Below are 9,279 nucleotides of genomic sequence, written 5' to 3' on the forward strand. Positions count from 1 at the left end.
TGTAAGGGAGATGAATTTTTAATTGCCTTTATAGGGCACTGAGTAAATTTGTGAGATTGAGGTTTGAATGGATTGCATGGTGGTACTACAATAGTGTGAGATTGCACCGTAAAATAGGATTACGTTGTGGTGCTGCAATAGTGTGAGGTTGTACCAAAAGATAGGATTGCGTAGTGGTGCTGCAATAGTGTGAGGTTGTACCAAAAGATAGGATTGTGTAGTGGTGCTGCAATAGTGTGAGGTTGCACCGTAAGAGGGGATTGCGTAGTGGTACTGCAATGGTGTGAATTGGCGTTTGTGGTAGTGACTACCCGCAAATGCCTTGTGTACTTGAGATTATTGTCTACGGTTGGAGACAAAGAAAGTACTCTCTCAAGATTCATGAAATTACTTTAATCTGTCGTAGGGTATGGTTGTTAAATGCTTGCACAATTGACAGCGTGTTCTCTATTTGGCAGTTGGTTCAGATAGCAGTAACTCGTTGAATACGCACGCGAAGCTGAAGGCGTGTTCATTACGTGGCGGCTCTGCTTAGAGAGAGTGACTGTTCCATGGTCATCCTGCTAAAACAGACCGTGATCCGTGCCATGGCGTCTTCATTAATAGAGAATGTGGCTCGTCGCGTGGTTGCTTAATATATCCACGGGACAGTTTAGTTAGCTGACAATAATGGATAGGTGATGCTATACAAAAACTAGACCAACTTACAGACGTTGGAGAATATACTTTTAGAAGTTGCGAGAACTCCGGGAAACCAAGCTTTAGAAAGGTTGGAAAATCCTAACCGACGTTGCTATGCGAAAACCAGATAAACATTGTAGAACATTCTAATGTAAGGCTTTGGAATATTCGAGACTGCTTGGAATCAACTGTTTACAAAAATTGAAGATATAAAAGGATCATAAATTTCCGAGAGCTAAAGGTCTTGGAAAGTGCTCTAATTCTGAACAACAAAAATTATTTATTATTGAATTAGTTCAAAGTTTCATACTACTTATTTTTTTAACTAAATGAGTTTATATAAAACAAATAATTCAAAATGAATTTGTATTTGTATTTTCAATTATATAATAAGTATTTTAAAAATAAACTGTTTAATAAATTAGATTATATATGGTTTGCTCATAAATAGGATTTATTTACTGTATTATTTGACATCAAATTACATATATAAGAGTATTTAAATACAGGAATTATAAGTAATGGACAATATTATATAAAAGTATGTAGAGATCTCTAGGGATGTCAGAAAACAATATATATAATTTTCTTTTAATTTGTAATCAAAAACTGATCTGTTATACATATAATTATTATTTTTATATTGTCAACGTTATAAGATTACATTATTGTTGTTACTTATCACAAACATATATACACAATTTCTATATTAATTTAAATATTTTCTCCAATATTTTGTTTACGGATATTTTAAATAAATTATTTTTTGTTAAATAATTTTTTTATTGTAAATTTTTTCTGATACGATTTTTATATGAAGTAACTATATTAATTGATCGGTATAGAACTGTTGCTTTAAAAATCTATTTTTTAACTTTTTTGATATCTTTGATATTTTAAGATTTATACTACTGCGTATTTATATTACTGCGTAATCGTTATTACGCTAAGCTAAGACAAAGACTGACTGGCGCGTGACATGCGCAGTCTTTAAGTATTCTCGTAGTAATTTTTTGGCACCGGTAGCGATCCGGTGTCTGTTACTATGTCGGTATTTGTCGCGACGTCAATAATCATAGTTTTTGTGAGTTTCATTGTTATAATTCTTCGAAATTCTAGTCCTATATTCGGGTTTTCGGTGTAGAACTATTACTCGAGTTCGTTGACTAGTGTTTATAAACAACCGTTCGCGTGCTTATACCTCTCCCACTTTTGTATTCCGCTTTCAACTGTTCAATCCGTAACGTCCATACTGATTATTAACTAATGTCCACAATATATATTGTATATTCGAAATGGATTTCATTAGTGCTATTCGCAAGTGTTTTCGATGTTAAGATTTTAATACTATATTACAAATTGATTATTCTAAGTGAATACCAAAAGTATTTAAACACATTTTATTAGATACTTTCAATATATATAATAATTATTAATGAATTTAGTAATTTCAATTGAATTATATTTGGATTTATTTGCCACAATAATAAAAATAGAAATACATAATATATTATTTGAAATATTGTAATTTATTTTGAAACAACTTTTATGAGCATCTTATTTTAAATATTTATTATGCATATATTGAAATTATTTTCTTAATATGATTGTAAAGAATATATAAATTAAATATTTAAGTAATTATTTGTAAAGAACAATATACTATATTTTATAATAAAATAATTACATTTTTAATAATCCTAGTATATGTTATTCAAATAATAAGATTGGTTTTTATTAAAAAATAAATACTAAACAAATATATTTTGGTTATACTCACATAGTATATATTTTTCTAAATAACTATTTATGGAACAATAGTGATATGTACTAAATGAATTTTTAATATATTTAAATATCTATTTGTTCGGGATTGGAGCAAGGTCGGAGACTTTCAAAAATGGGAAAAGTACAATCTCTCGGACGCTTATGTTTGTAAACATTGATTCTTGCGAATTCTCAAATAGTCTACGCCTTATTGTCTAGCGTTCTACAATATTTCCACATAAGCAACGACGATTGTCAATTCTCGAACCTTCCAAGGCAGTGCCCTTCTGGACTTCTCGAATATTCTGTAGCTTCACTTTGACGTCATCATCAAGATTTCGGCCTAGCAACAGGCTCGAGCACTGCTGCCAGCATTGCAAACTGCCATGCTAATATTTAAGAGCACCTCGTCACACATAGGTGCTCGCTGTACCTTGACCACTTACTCAATCAGTTACTGTTACTGTTACTGTTCAATTATCAGTTACTGTTCAATATAATTTTAACAATCGTTCGCACCTATTATCGCTCATTAGAAATACTCAGACATCAGTTATTAGTTATTTATACAGCCACATACCAGATATCAATTATAATATACGCACATAACTTGCCGACTATAACTTAATAATCTAATAAGTCAAGAGTGACGCCAGAAAAAATCATAATCCCTTAAGTATTATATTCAAACAGACACGAGTGCTGAGTGTAGTTCAAGAGTGAAATTAATTGAAGCGCAACACCAATCAAAATTATGTATGACAAACACATTATCGCGAAGCTAATAAAAGAAGAATTTACATAGCAAGGGCACACCAGATAGCTTAGATCGTATCCAGAAAAGCATAAACCAGTTCGAATTATTTGAACCAGTGCGAACGGCCACAATTGAACTATTAATCACCAGCGACAGCTTAGAACGTATCTAAACAAGCATAAAACAGTCCGCAACGCCCCCGCAAACGGTCGCACTAGAACCAAACACCGACAATCAGGGTATAACCACAAAAAGGCTCCACTACAGTTGCAGATGAAAATATTCGTGTCGGCTTCAAGGACCAATTGTTAGAACATCACCGACACCTGGCACTACTCAAGGAAGTAGGGAGATTTACACCTCATACTTCTGTGAGTAGTAAATTCCATCACCACGTGAAAATCACTGAAGGAGTTTCACAGATTTATAATCAATTTACAATTGCCATCAATATAACTCTATAAACGGCATTTTATAATCATATCATTGTTGTCCGAAAATAAATAGAAAACCAAGATACGCTGTGTGTTGAATTGAATAAATTTGTCTGCCTCCTCCATTTGTCAGCAATCTCCCCCACCTAACATCACCGGGAGGTTTTTTAGTCTGATCCCAAGCACTATTTAATAAAGTAATTCAATATTGTTAAAATTGTTTATCAATAGAGTAAGGATTTAGTTAGAATACAGCATAATAGTTTATGCAATAAATTAATTCAAATATTAAAGACTTTAACAACTTATTGAAGAATACGTGTATAATATTCATAATAAAACACAGTATAAGAATCTGCATTGGTTTACTATTATAACGCCAATTAAGATACATTTTAGATTGAAAGATATTTTATTAATATTAAATTACATGAACTGTTATAATTACAAACAATTTTATAGTTAATAATATAGCAGCAAATATTTCGATGATTCATTTCTATTTGTATTTTTTAATTAAGTTATAATTTGGGTAATATTATTTTTTGCATCACTCACAGTATTTTTACATTTGTATACTTGAGTATTAATAAAAAATTTAAATTAAAATAATATATTGCATCGGGAATTACGTAAAAATTACACATTATTTTCATTTATTAAGAATATATTTAATGTAAGATTATAATACATCGTTTTTATGAGAAATATTGTTCGAGAATTTAGAAACTCCCAGCTCATTAGACATCTGGGAAACTCGAGATAAGAGTTCCAAAAAAAGCAAACTCTCGACTACTCGAAAAATAAACATTCAAACGCGCCTCGGATTAACTAAATCTAAACAATTCAGCAAAACTTCGAATATCTAAAGAAAATACAATTCATAAATACATCTGGCGAGAACAAGATCCAAGTGTCCAGCAAAAAGCTGTCATAAAACTAATACTACGAGACATTTGATACGGCCTCGCCACAAAGCATCTATCGATGACAGTTCATAATACTTCTGGCATAATCAAAGCATAAAAATATAAGCAAAAACCACTTCGTCTTACATCCGAAAAAGGGATATAAAAGGCAACACTGCACGCATACGCTGTTGTCAAACCCAGCTACATGTGGCTCGGATAGTGAAGCGAGAATGTGCCAAAGAAGTCCCCCTCATGGTGGGTATGCAAGTAAGAAGCACTCTGATTGGAGCCGCCAATAATGAAAGAATGAATTCGTTTGGAGACGCCTAGAAAGAGGCGCTCTGATTAGAAACGCCAAGAAGCAGGAAATTCATAAAGACCACGCGGTGGCCGAGAATGCCTTCAAGAAAGACGCCAGCAAGAGGCACGAGAGTCTCTTCTCACGAGAGAAGCCGGAAAGGCTTCTTCTCCAAGGGAACGCCAAATAACAAGGATGTAGACATACACAGTAAAGGCCGATTAGGAAGCAAAGCCTAGTCATATCCAACTCATAACAAGTGCAAGATAAGTGCAAATCAAATCATACACTCGCAGCAGTGCAAGACAAGGAAAAAGGAACAAGTAAACAGTGGTGTACAAGGTACAACATAATCACAACCTACAAGGAGCCGTTCGAGACAAATTCAGCAAACAATACGAGGCATAGCCAGAAAAACACAAAACATAAACTACAAGCTGCCGCACCAGGCACAACCTGCAGACATCACTAGCTGCCATCAAGAGCACAAAATCTGCAGAACTCACAAGGTAAAAGTTCCATTCCTTAATAACGATAATAATGCACAATATGTCTTACAAGGTAAAGAACTGTAGAGCGACAAAGCTCACACAATCTGCAAACGCATAAGGGGCAAGTTTAGCTCCTACAAGAAAGACTTACGAGGCGCCGTACGCAGCAATATCTGCAGACTAAGATGAAGTGCCACCAAAAGTGCACCTGCAGAGCCTTCAACGTAAGCAATAAGACAATACCAAGGCAAATTCAAGCTACTGCCACGTGTCACTGCACAAGGAAGCACGGTGGTTTACGACCCTGTTTTTCTACGTGAATAACACCACCACCACGTACATTACATATAGAGGACCATTATTATTGAATACATACACAATCCTGTCCACTTGCCCGCAATCCTCCCTTCCACCATCTGGGAATTTATACCTAACTCTAGATATTTGGCCCTCCTAGCCCGATACTCTATTTTTAGACAAAATTATAGGTGTTGACATAAAATTATTTATGTATATATATAAAGAATCTTATAATGTTTTAGAATTAAGTTGTTGCTTTTTGTATATTTTTCACAAGCATAAATTTGAATTATGTTCAATATTTCAACCTGTTCAGAATTGGAACTCTTTCCAAGATGATTGGCTCTCGGTATTTTATAATCCTTCTAGCTCTCGAATTTTTGTAAACATTTGATTCCTAGAATTCTCGAATATTTTAAAGCTTTGGTTTCGAACGTCCTACAATGTTTATTTGGCCTCCGCATATCAACGTCGGTTGGAATTATCCTACCTTCTAAAGCGTTGCTTTCCCGGAGATCTCGAAACTTCTAAAACTATATTCTTGAACGTCCGTAAGTTAGTCTTGTCTCTGCATAGCAACAGCTATTATATTTGACGCGTGGATATATAAAGCAAGCACTCTACGGCCCTCGGTCTCTTTCTTAGTGAAGATGCCATGACACGGAACACTGTCTGTCTTAGCAAGATTATCATGGAACAGGCGCTCTTTATTAGCAGAGCCGTCACGGAGTGAATACACCATCCGTTTCGTGTGTGTGTTCAACGGTGTTCGGAAAATAATCCCACAATTTGACTAGTCAGCCAAACGTGCAATAATTAACTTAGAACAATAAAACCCACTAGATGTTATGTGGGGTTGCCGGACAAGTAAAGGGTGAATGCATTGATTAATAATTAACACATGTCTTTATTATTTCTATTTATTTGAATTGATTTACAAAAGGGTGAATTACAGACGAACTTTATATTTCTTGATAATCTTGTGGTGTTGAAATATATTTACTATGAATGAAGCAGGTTATAATCTATTGAATATTATCACTAAGAGGTTATCGTTGGACTTTATCCGTCCGTCTTCTACATAAGCCGAGAAATCAAGAATGAGTACTAGCTGTAAGGACTTACTTGCAGTGTATCGTGATTTTCCAGTCTCTCTTCGATGGCTTGTTATTACGTTCCCTTGCAATGTTGCAACCCTTCAGTTCTTCCTTGTCTCCAAGTGAGACCACAAGTGGTCAGGTCCCACGCAATCCAGTCTTGATGAGATCAATTCAACTGTACACTAATTCACAATAGTGGAAAGAACTTATTATTAAAACTCAGCTAGCTAAACGACTCATCTCTCCGGTCCTCCTCCGTGAGAGTTGGTCGTGACTTATCCTTCACTGTAAGAAGTATTTGGAAAGAGTAAGTGAGGGTACATTACGTAGTCCCTTCTTAAATGGTTCACTAATCCCGCTCCACTTGGGATTCCTTCTTCCTTTATTAATTAACAAATCAGAGGTTGATCTTGGGTCGCACAATAGATTATGCACGCCTTCATTTCCACTTCCTTCCGGGCTCAGTTCCGAATTTGCTAATCGGGAAAGTGTCGGAAGGTGGCGAGCCTTTTTCATTGGTCACCTCTCTTTGGTTGCCTCATCCCTCTCTGGGACTTGGCTAGAAGAAGGGTCCGCTTGGGCGTGGTCAATTTTCCAATACGATCGACCAGATGTGGCATAGCCAAGAACAATGCAAGCATTGTCTTAAAGGCCGAGTGCGCACGTATGGTCATTGCATGTTGTTGCACGTACGGGTTTTGGGTTGCAGTAAATATTTGTACTCAATGCTTTACGCATATCTGATATTCGTTCTGAATCTACTTTGGGGTTCTCCTGGCAGTAAACCCATTAGGTTCTACTGCACTGGAAGTATGAGCACGTTCCGCTAGAGTTTTCCAGATGTTTTATGACACTAGTACAAATAATTATGAGCAGGAAAGTATTGAAGTCTTAAATACAATTTTCATGACATTACTTGTCAGATATTTTATTGCCTTACTAAACGGAGTCTCTTATTCTCAATCAAACGGACTACTATTATCTGAACTGCCAAAGAGAGAGCACGCTATCAATTAGGCAAGCATTCAAAAACCACACATGCAAGGAGAAAGTGTAGAAGGATCATTGCACCAACCTCCCCTACTACAGATGAAAGCAATCTCACGCATCTTGAGAGAGCACTCTCTCTGTCGCCAACCTCAAACAGTAAGCCCAAACACACAAGGTATTCACAAGTAGTCACTAACACGATCACCACACACACTGTTTCCGCACCATAACGCAAATCCGTCTTGCGGTGCAACCACACACTCCTACACTCTACAAGAGACCACAGAGTAGCACTACACCAAGAGGTAGAGAGATTTATGACCTTTCACTTCTCATTGTAGTAACCCACCACCAATCGCACTCCGTCCAAAGGATTCGGAGATTTACGACCTCCCACCTCTACATGTAGTGCATGCTACCACCAAGTGGAAATCATCAAGAAACTGCAAGGATCATAACGACTCTTATCATCAACTGAGAATCATTATAGTGTAGTTGTAAAATAAACGCAACAAACAGAACAAAAAACAGATCTATTCTTTACTGAGTAGGAGCATAAACCATTCCACTTATCCTCACTTTTCTCCAACCAGCAAACTGGTGGCCAAAGTCTAATCCAATCATCATGGTCCTTCGACCACCGGATGATTTGAATTCTAAACAGTTGTAATTTTGCTTAATTAAATATATACTAAATCAATAAATTTATTCAAATTCAAATTTATTCAATTAACTAATTTATTTTATTCTCATAAGGCCTTAAATGTCATGGCATAAAAAATATCTTATTGGAAATTTTTATTCGTTTAATTTCATGAAAACTTATTATATATTCATTTTGCAAATATTTCAAAAAGAAATTAAAATTTTTTTGTGAATCTCTAAACAAAATTACATATTAAATTAAAAAATACTCGTTTAAAAGTATTTAGCCTATGATACTTGATCATTTTTATTCTCCATTTATTCAATTAATTGTTAATTAATTAATTCTTTGGAAATAAAATAAGTTTTTAAATTAATTAATTTGTTAATAAATGCACTTCAGTTAATCTTTTTTGTTAATATTCAATTTAAATTTTGTCATTCGAAAAAAATAATTAATTCTTATAATAAACAACATTTCTAAATTTAAAAATCAATGTGATATATAAATTTATTTAAATGTGAATTGTACGATAATTTAACTTATTTAATTATGGTGTTATTAAATTATTTAATTAAATTGTAAATATATTCTATAAAGATAATCCGATTATTAATTTTAATGACTAATGAGAGAATTGGATTTAATGTATAAATATTTCTATTAAAAGTATGATATCCAATGAATTTGGACAAAAACAAAGAATGTTTTATCGAAGCAGTCAAATATTTCAAAGCAATACCAAAAAGCTACTTTATAACATACTTTATAATGATGGTGTCAGATACAATGTAGTCTTTGTACTAAAAAGTTTCGCGAATAATATAACAACTTGAATTAATTGGCATCGGCTGTTCCATTCATTCGTGTACATAATTGGAGCTTGAACCCACAAGGCAAAATT

Source organism: Ceratosolen solmsi, unplaced genomic scaffold (assembly GCF_000503995.2).
Source record: "Ceratosolen solmsi marchali unplaced genomic scaffold, CerSol_1.0 scaffold9, whole genome shotgun sequence".
NCBI lineage: Eukaryota > Metazoa > Arthropoda > Insecta > Hymenoptera > Agaonidae > Ceratosolen > Ceratosolen solmsi.